Source organism: Tetrao urogallus, assembly GCF_951394365.1.
Source record: "Tetrao urogallus genome assembly, chromosome: 1".
Classification (NCBI taxonomy): Eukaryota; Metazoa; Chordata; class Aves; order Galliformes; family Phasianidae; genus Tetrao; species Tetrao urogallus.
Window position 1 is genome coordinate 82,538,171 of NC_136813.1, and position 9,960 is coordinate 82,548,130.

Consider the following 9,960-nt stretch of genomic DNA (forward strand, 5'->3'; position numbering starts at 1 on the left):
TTACGTTTGTGAAAATGTTTGAGGCAATAAACTCCACTGCGAAAGTCACTTCTCATTTAGAGCCTCTCAGATACCTTTCCAGTGATCAGCATCACTGAAAGTTTTTTGGGTTCCACTTTAATGATTGGCTCTGCCAGCATCATGGATATATTGTAGTCTTAGATGTGTTAGAGCTAGCATTGTGTAATATGAAAGACATAAACTCTTGAAACCTTTCCACACAATTGCTGATTTGTGGGAGGGTGCACAGGCCAGCAGTGCTTTACTGTTGCCTTGACTACCCACACTTCTTGGGTGCTCTGGCTTCTGTTTTTGTCCTCCAGCCAACCTCCAAATCCCTCTGCTGATTGGCACAGAAAATGTACAGATCCCATGAGCATCACCTTCCTCTGTGGCATTCCTGTGGGTAGCACAGGAGGATACTGCTGCAGTACTTGCAGAGCACATTCTGCAGAGTTGGATGTGGCGAAGAAAAATGACTGGGAGGAACTGTAGTGAGGTGGGGGTCAGCCTTCTTCTCCCAGGTAACAGCAATAGCACAAGGGGGGATGGCCTTCAGTTGCACCAGGGGAGGTTCAGGTTGGATATAAGGGAGAACTGCTTCTCTGAAAGAGCAGTGAGGCAGTGTCACAGGCTGCCCAGGGAGGCAGTGCAGTCACCGTCCCTGGAGGTGTTCAAGACCCGTGTGGATGTGGCACTGAGGGATGTGGGCAGTGGGCATGGTGTGATGGGTGGTAGTTGGACTGAGTGATCTTAGGGGTCTTTTCTGACATTAACGTCTCTTTGATTTTGATTCTATCGCTCATTTCCCTTAAACCATCACTCTTTAAACAGAATTTAGGTTAAAATATCAAGTTCTCAGCTTATTTTTTCTAAGCAAGACTGAGGATCGTCGTATGATGGCACTGTATTTGTATCCTTTGTGGAAAGAATTTGCCGCATTTCACCTTTGGTGCTGGAACATCGCACACGTTTCAGCTAATCTCTCTTGGCAGTGAACAGATTTGTGATGTTTGTAGTTTTGATGGTGGCTGGATGCGTGTATATTACAGCTAATGCTTTGTACACTTTAAAAACACCTTTGTTGTCACTAATAGTTTCAAGTATATGTCGGTGTGTTTCTTGCTAAAATACTCAATTATTGTGATTTTTTAAAAATTGAGACATTGCAAATTAATCCCCTTTCCTGATCAGCTGCAAAACACTACTTAATTCATTTCAAAACTGGAGGCCACTGCTGGGCCACACATAACACTGAAATAAAAACAAAAATGCATTTGTTTCATCTTATAACTGATTTGTGGTTTTTACAAGTATTTGTGTGTCTCTTGTTAACGTTTTCATTCACAACATCACAAGTTTTTCAATAACTCAAGTGATCACTTACACTTCAGCAGAAATCTAGCTGCAGTAAGGATGGAAGAGTAGGGGATTTGGTAAATATCAATATTTTATTCCCCAGTTTAGCATACGGGGGAAGGTGTATGCAATATGGTGTATTTCTTGCTGTATTAGATTACTAGATCCTGCTTTATGAAAGACTACATAGTCTTTTTGGAGCCAATGAACACTTCCAGTGCTTAGACTTGTAGATAACATTTCTAGCCTGATTTTAATGCTACTTGAGAGTGAGACAACTCACTTTATTAGTCCTCCCATTAAAAAAAAAAAAGACATTAATGTCAGTTTTATTGTGTTGATTAATGTGCTATCAGTGAAGTCTGGCAGATTTATAGTAACAGAGTTGCTATGTTACATGTTTTACAGAGAACAGATGAAGAATTATCTGGCACTCTTTCGCCTTTCTCTTCTCCGATTAGAGCTAAAGTTTATGGAGGTTACCACAAACTCTTAAACTCGCATTATGCTAAGGAATGTGAGCAGGTTACTGTACATCTGAATCCCCTTGCAATTTTTAAAGCACATGTACAGATCTACTGCATAGCATATAAACAATGGAAACCAGTGTGTGCAGGGAGCATCAACTCTTTACAAGGGTAGATAACAGCAGGACAAGGGGAAATGGTTTTAAGTTGAGGGAGGGAAGATTTAGGTTGGATGTCAGGGGGAAATTCTTTACTATGAGAGTGGTGAGGTGCTGGCACAGGCTGCCCAGAGAGGTTGTGGATGCCCCGTCCCTGGAGGTGTTCAAGGCCAGGTTGGAAGGGGCCCTGGGCAGCCTGGTCTGGTATTGAATGGGGAGGTTGGTGGCCCTGCATGTGGCAGGGGGGTTGGAGATTCATGATCCTTGACGTCCCTTCCAACCCTGGCCATTCTGTGATTCTGTTATTCTGGGACTGCATTTCAGATCATTCTATTCCTCCATAAACATCTACAGGAAAGAATGACAGTCCTTGCTCTGTCTTGCACAAACCACTCCCACCCCCAGTTATTCTGATAGTTTTGGAAGTACTGGGCAGACTTTGTGCACATGTGCAGAGCATCTACTGTCCTGTAGAAGCACTGAGCTCACTACCCATTTCTGTACATGCAATATACAGTCACTGTGATGGGTGCTGAGAGCCAGCACATCCCTAGGGTCAAATTTACTGCAGACTGTCTGCATAGTGCATGTTGAGTAGTTCTGACACTCCCTAGAGGTGTCAGGTTGGCATAAAAAAGGCAAGCACATTTCTGCTGCAGGGACCCAGAAATACAGTGCCCTTAAGTCTTCCTGTTCTGCTTGAAGGATCTCACACTCTTTGTTGAGCATCAGAACATCTTTATGAGGGTTAACCCACCTGCACAAGTTAATCATTCGGGGATTGACATGTGGTAGCTGTAGTAGCGTGTGAGGCACCATTATTATGCTATGTGTTTATGCAGTGTTTAAAGGAATGACTGTAATAATGTGGAAGGTTTTTCCAGGGAAAATAAGAGTTACCAGCATTCAAAATGCTTAAAACAAATGCGTAACCGGTAGCAGCCACTAATAGCTTACAGGGTTTTTCATTACATTTATTATACTTCAATCAGTAGAAATGCCATTTTGGTTGCTGTGCACACTTGGAAGATAGGGTATTCTTTTTTTCTGTTTTTACAATCTTGTGCCTGTCTCCTGATAGCCCAAAATTTCCTTCACCCAAAGCCCCTCTCTTTTGTTCGGTAACAGCCCTGGGCCATCAAGGAGAACATACTACATCAAATGGGATATTGGGCTGCCCAGGGGGAAAGGGGAGTCACCGTCCCTGGAGGTGTTCAAGAACCGTGTGGATGTGGCACTGAGGGACGTGGGCAATGGGCATGGTGTGATGGGCTGCTGGTTGAACTGGGTGATCTTAGGGGTCTTTTCTAGCTGTAATGATTCTATGATTCTATGATTTTACCTCAAGTGGCTCCAGAGTTTTATACTTTTTCACCCTACACACTTCTGCTGTATCTTCATGCTCCTTTAGAGTAAATGATGAGTAAATGCTCCTCTCCTACACCTAGAGTTAGAAATAGAATATTGCTTGTTAGCAGTTTATGCACTGCAAGCACTTGTTCTGCAGCTTGTTACCAATAGTGTTGGGATTCTTTGGTCACTTTTACATCATCATCTGAAAGTGATCTAACATTAATTCATGAGACAGTGGGGAAAGAGAGTAAAAATGCTTTTTCAAAGAGTAAGAACACTTTTTTTCCTGTTCTCTCCATTACAAATCTGACACACAGCACTGTAACAGCAGGCCTACGGAATGAATTTACAAATAATTAATATCTCTAAAAATATGTGGAACAGTAAGCTTAGAAAGGACGTTTTTCCAGGAACTTGTAATACTCGTGGAAAGGCTGAAAAACGCTGCTCTGCACACGAGGGGAAAGGTTTCTTCTTTCTTCTGTGTTTCCCATTACTTAGTTAACCGCTCAGTTAACATATTAAGTAAATAAACATTTATTTCTTGATTATTTTGCCACAGCTATTTAACCAGCTGCTTTTCAAATGCAGAGACGAAAATTTCTGGGTCTTGCCCAAGGTTGTGTTTTCATAGACACTTCCTAAGCCTTAAGAACCATTTTACTCAGCTCAGCACTTACTATCATGACTAATGAAATACAGCTATTTGCCAGGCTGTTTAGTTCTTACAGTCTTATTACCAGCCCTTTGAAGAAATTCCAAACTTTTGTGGCCTCTGTAAATGCTCATGACCCCTTCCTGCCTATGTCTGTAGTGGATTTTCCCTAGGGGCAAGCAATCTGATACAACTACATTCAGAAAGCAGATCTCTCACAACCACAAAGACACGGCCAAGTGCCTTGGAAAGCTCCTTGTCATGTTAGAAGACTATTGAATTCAGCTGCTCAGGGCCTATTTTAAGGGGATTGGCACCCTTGCATAGTAGGCTGTAACATAAACATAATATATCCAGAAAGAGGGATGAGCACTGAAGTTGCAACTTTTGCTGGCCAAAGTTAATGAGTTTAGCTGAGACTTAAGTCAAGCTGTGAGGAATTGCAGCAATAGCTGTAAAAGAGTGGATGGGAGGGTGAAGGTGGAACTTAGCAATTGAAGCTCAAAATAATGTTCATTGGAAGAAGAAAGCTAAACTGCTCACTAGCACAGACTATGGAACTTACCATAGAATCACAGAATCACTGACGGATTTGGGTTGGAAGGGAACTCAAAGCCCACCCAGCCCAATCCCTGCTATGAGCAGGGCTGCCTTCCACCAGCTCAGGCTGCCCAGGGCCTCATCCAACCTGGCCTTGAGTGCCTTCATGGGTCCCTCTCCAATAAGTTGGATCTAGGTAAGATCCAATAAGTTCAGTGGTGTTTCATCTGGCTGACTTCTGTCTTCCATGTCCTCATCTGAAACACTCAAAGACTAAACGTGAAGTAGATGTTCTTCATAGAACATCATATGCTCCCACTCTTGGACAGTCTAGATGATAGGATGCAAAAGAGCTTACTATGCCTACCCCATTGCTCACATGCCCCGACTCACCGTTGCTGGCAGGGATGCATGGAACATAGTATGTGGGCAGCTCCCAGCCCTTCCATGGGAACATCACACAGCACCCACCACCCCTCTGCGTGAGCACCCATTTCTGAAGGTAATTGATATCCTAATTGATATCACTGGAGGGATATTAGCTTACTTTGGGGATTTAACTAACTGAAAATAAATGCCTCCCAGCACTTCAAAATCCTTGAGTGAGTCATCAGCAGATTTCAAGGCCCACCCCGCAGCTCAGATTTCCGAGTTAAGTCCCACAGTTCTCTGGGGGGGATTTCTGAGCACCAGGCCCTGTTGGAGAATGCCCCAAGAACTTTCTGAGGGTGTTTCTCCAGAGGGCTCCTGCAGGGCACAGCCACTTCAGGCAGGAGCAGGGGCAGGGACTGCAGCAGGAATTTGGAGCATTTTAAAGTCTGACTGACAATAACACGTCTTAATCCCAATTCATGGCTCAATCGATCACATACACCTTGTAGGCTACGAATAAACCTACAATACAGAGTTGCTGATAGCATAATCTATACAGAGAGATCTTTGAGATCCCCTTCTCTTGCTCCTTTGTGCTGGGATACAACTTGGCCTTTTTCAAGTCCATTTGTAACCCCGAATTTCCTGTCTTTTGCATAATTGCAGTGCCCCTATGTTTTACTTTAAATTACTTCTGCATTCATGCAGTAGGAGAAATTTTAAAAAGTGTAGCCAAGTAATTTGATTTTAAGAAGTGCTATGGAGGAAGGAAGACACGTATAATTTGTCTCCTGCCAGCTTTATGAGTCCCTCTCTCTCAGGAAAGCTAACAATTCCATCCAGAAATAATTCCATTAGACACAAAATATCAGAGCTGTGAATCACTGGGCGTTTCAGAGCATCACTTCACAGCAGGAGAGCAGCTGAAAACTGCACCAGAGACAGGAGTTTAATTCTTATTGTAGCACCAGGGAGGAAAATGCAATCAAAAACAGCTATAGGAAGTTGCAGTACAGTAGAACTATTTTACCGGTTGCCTTCTTGGGAATAAGAAACCAGGAAATTATAGTTATTCTTCCAACAATACTGTTGGTTTAGCAAAGGTGGTAACTAGGATTTGCAGCACTGTAATCAAGGGCTCCAGAAAAGCATTAAAAATTTTTTTCTTTGAAACACTGCATTGTATGGACCACACACACATTGATTTTAGGTATCCACATGACAGAGGAATAACTGGTTCTGCCCAGGCAAAGCATTTCTGGCAGTCTGAGAGGGTAGTGATACCAATCCAAATCAGAGCTATACAGTGGCAGAATGGATTCTGAATTTCTGAATGATGGGGGCAGCAAGCTGTCGCCTATTTGAGGTTTTTAGCTCTGACTACATCAAGAAGTCGCCTGTTCTGCATTCCCTTCTCTGCAGCAAGACATATCAGTGCTGCTTTGGTGCACCTGACTGTGGGAACTTCCCACAACAGTGGTTCTGTGAGGTTGTTGCTGGTCAGCCAGATTAATTTCTTCACTTGCAACTTTTAGAACTTGTCCCATTTTGCAACAGAATAAAATTATTTCCCTGTGTTGCTAATACTGAGGAACATGATGAATTTTCTTACTCTTCCCTTTCGAAAATCTCCAAGGGAGAGACTTCACAACTTTCAGGGCATCCTGTGCCAGCACTCTGTCACCTGCAGCTCTTCCTGGTGTTCAGAGGGAACCTCCTGTGTACTGGCATGTGCTCACTGCCTCTTGTCTTGGCGCTGAGCACCAATGAAATGAGCCCAGCTCCTTTCTCTTTGCACCTCCCCATCAGGTACTTATAGACATTGATAAGATCCCCCTGACTCTCCTCTTCTACAGGCTCAGTAGTCTGGACATCTCCATTTTCACTTGTATAAGAGACGCCTCAGTCCTTTAGTGCCCCTTTACCGAACTCCCCCCCTATGTCTGTGCCTGTGTTCTGGGAGGCTCCATTAGAGCCTCCATTAGTGAATAAAGGGCAAGGATTACCTTTTTTCACTTCGTGGCAATACTTTGCCTCATGCAGCCAAGGATTGTAAAATCATAGAATCATTTGAGTTGGAAGAGACCCTTAAAGGTAATGCACTCCAGCTCCCCCTCAGTGAACACCTACAGTTAGATCAGGTTGCTCAGAGCTCCCTCCAGCTTGATCTTGAATGTTCACAATGATGAGGCTTCCACCAGAGAGGGCAACCTGTGCCAGTGCCTCACTATCCTTACTATAAAAATCTTTTTTCTTACATTTGGTCTAAATCCCCCCTCTTTTAGTTTGAAGCCATTTCCCCTTGTCCTATCATCCTAACATACCCTGCTAAAAAGTCTGTTCCCTTCTTTCTTATAGACCCCGTTTAGATATTGATGGCGTTCCTGGAGTTTTCTCTGGGCTGAACAGCCTCAGCTCTCAGCCTGTCCTTACAGGGGAGATGTTCCATCCCTTGGATCTCTTCTGCCACCTTAGCAGCAAGGGCACATTGCTGTCTCTTGTTCAGCTTGGTCCCCCACATCCTTTTCTGGTAAGCAACTTTCCAGCTGGGCAGCCAGCAGCATTTACTGTTGCATACATGCCCCTTAAGATAGGTGTTCACATAGTGAGCATACTGAGAGCTGAGAGCCTACAAACCTTGGAGATTCTCCTTAAGCATCCAAGTCCACAACTGCCTGGTACCCTAGGCTCCTGGCCTGATCATTGGCCTAGAGCCATTTCTAATCTTTGCCACTGAATGCTTGTCAGGGGACTGTCCAGTATGCATGATTTTCTTTGTGTTTTTCAGACATTCTCAGAATGGTCAGAATTATGAAAACTGTCAGTCAAATGGACTGACTTTTCTTCCTCTGCCCATTCCCACCTCTTATTCTCAGCATTACAATTCATCTCCCAGCTTTTCAGCACACTGGAGTAGAATACAGTGTGGAACAAAAGCCTCAAATGAGTGATTTAAAATATAAACAATTCTTTAAAAACGAATATAAACTGTTAGCCCATTCTCTGTAACCACAAAAACAACATTGCGCCTTCAGAGGAAAATTGAAGAACAACTCCCTTCAGGTCTCTGAATGCCATTTTGTGTTTGAAGTGACTGGTTGTCATCAACAAGTGACATGAAATGCTCCAACCATTTACTCAAAAATCACTGCGCACTAATCCACGATCTCAAAAGATCTCAAAATTATGAACAGTGACATATCATGCATGTGCACAAGTGTGGAAAAAGAAGGATGACCTTGAGAACTGCTGCGTAAGTACTGAAATGAGGTATGTTCTAGCTAGAAATTTGTTGATTTCAAAGAGGCTGAACAAAAATAACTAAGAGGGAGAAAATTCACTGGTTGCTCCTAAGAAATAAATCACCAAGGCTCTCCATGCTTCCCCTGGGATAATTACTTGCTCAGCTCTACCCCCCAGCCACAATAAAAGGGGCTTTTCTTCCACTTGAACTGACCTTTGGCAAACATTTCCCTTTCAATTAAGGTCTGAAATCTGCTCTTGCTGGAGACAGCGGGGAGAAGGCTCTCTGCAGCCATTCACACGAGAGTCAGGACAGAGAATAATTACCTGAATTCATAAGGTTAATTCCAGTCTAGACTAAAGCAAAGAGATGTCATCTATAGGTCTCCATAGGAGAACAATGTTTGTCTTTCTGGACTCTCCAGTCAGCCCATGCTGCCTGCTCTGCTATATAGTAGGAATATTTTTCTCATGGACTGTCGCGCAATTACTGTGTCTGAGCAGTAGGCTTGCTTTCCTCCTGTCATTATCAGTTTTATAACCAGTGTGAGCCTCTGAGGAGTGAGGCTTTGACAGTGGCTTGACCTGGCTCGCTGGAGTGAGTGGAAATTCTCCTGCAGACAGCGGTTTGGGCGTAGGTGTCTGGCACTGGGGAAGTTATTGCCTGAGTGAACTAAAGAAAATGTATTAAAAACATGCATCAGAAACTTACCGACTGCAAATTTGAAGGTGAGGCCTAGAGTAAATTAATACATGGGTTCAATAAGAAGGAATGGGATAACTAGCAGAGGTAAAAGAAGTATATCAATCACTGCAGGAATTTCAGTGGCTGCAATGGGCAGAGCAGATGGATGTGATGTTTCTGTCCAGCCTCAGCTCTCCAGACATCTTTGCAAATTATTGCTAATGAGCCATTATTGCAGGCTTTTCTCTCTCTATGCAGCCTGTGTGAGCAACTCTGCCTGGTATGTCTCTGACCAGCCTTGTGTTCAGCAAAGCCATACTACAGCAGGCAAATGACTGACTTGAAACTGGCTAAGTAACATGCCATAGTGAAACACTTGGATTTTCACTGTGCAATTATCTCAGTTTTATGGCACTGCCATGTCAAGACAGCTGTACTAATGGTGGTGTCACTTGGGATGGTTTAAAGATATCATAAAAGCTTGGCTTGTGAAGAGAAATAGCATCCTTCAAGTCAGGGCTTTTACTGTGCAACTAAAAATCTCTTCTGTTCTTGTGAAATGTGAAAAACAACGGCTCAGTGCTCATACATTTATTGGAGGGTGGCACCTACACTAGATGCTATCACTTCTTTCCCAAGTACCAGCCCACATCTTCCTTAGATCCTAAGCCTCCTAACCGACTTTTGTTCCATCCATTTTTGCATCCCTAGCTGAAACAACTTCTTTCTTTTGCTTTGGCAGTTCTGCCTTCCTCAAGATGTCTTTCTATTCCTCTGGCTATTCCTTTAATGCTTGTAAACAGTTTCATCTGGTTTTCTCCCTTCTTCTTCTGAAAGGAGAATTCTGTAATACTCCAGTCACCTTTGTCTGCATCTTAACCCTGTGTACCCTTTTGCGGTCATAAGAGCAACTCATTAGTCTGGAAGTCATGTTATTAAATTAAAAATGTTAAGTCCTTTGTATCTTACTCTCAGACATCACCAGCTATTGACTGCCTTATTTCCGAGTCTGTGTGAGGTGAATTCCTACAACATGAGTTACTTTCTGTGCCCAACATGGTGTTCATAATAGTTCACTGTAGCAGACTACTTCCTCCTCCTGGTCTTCTTAGTATCAAAAATAATTAA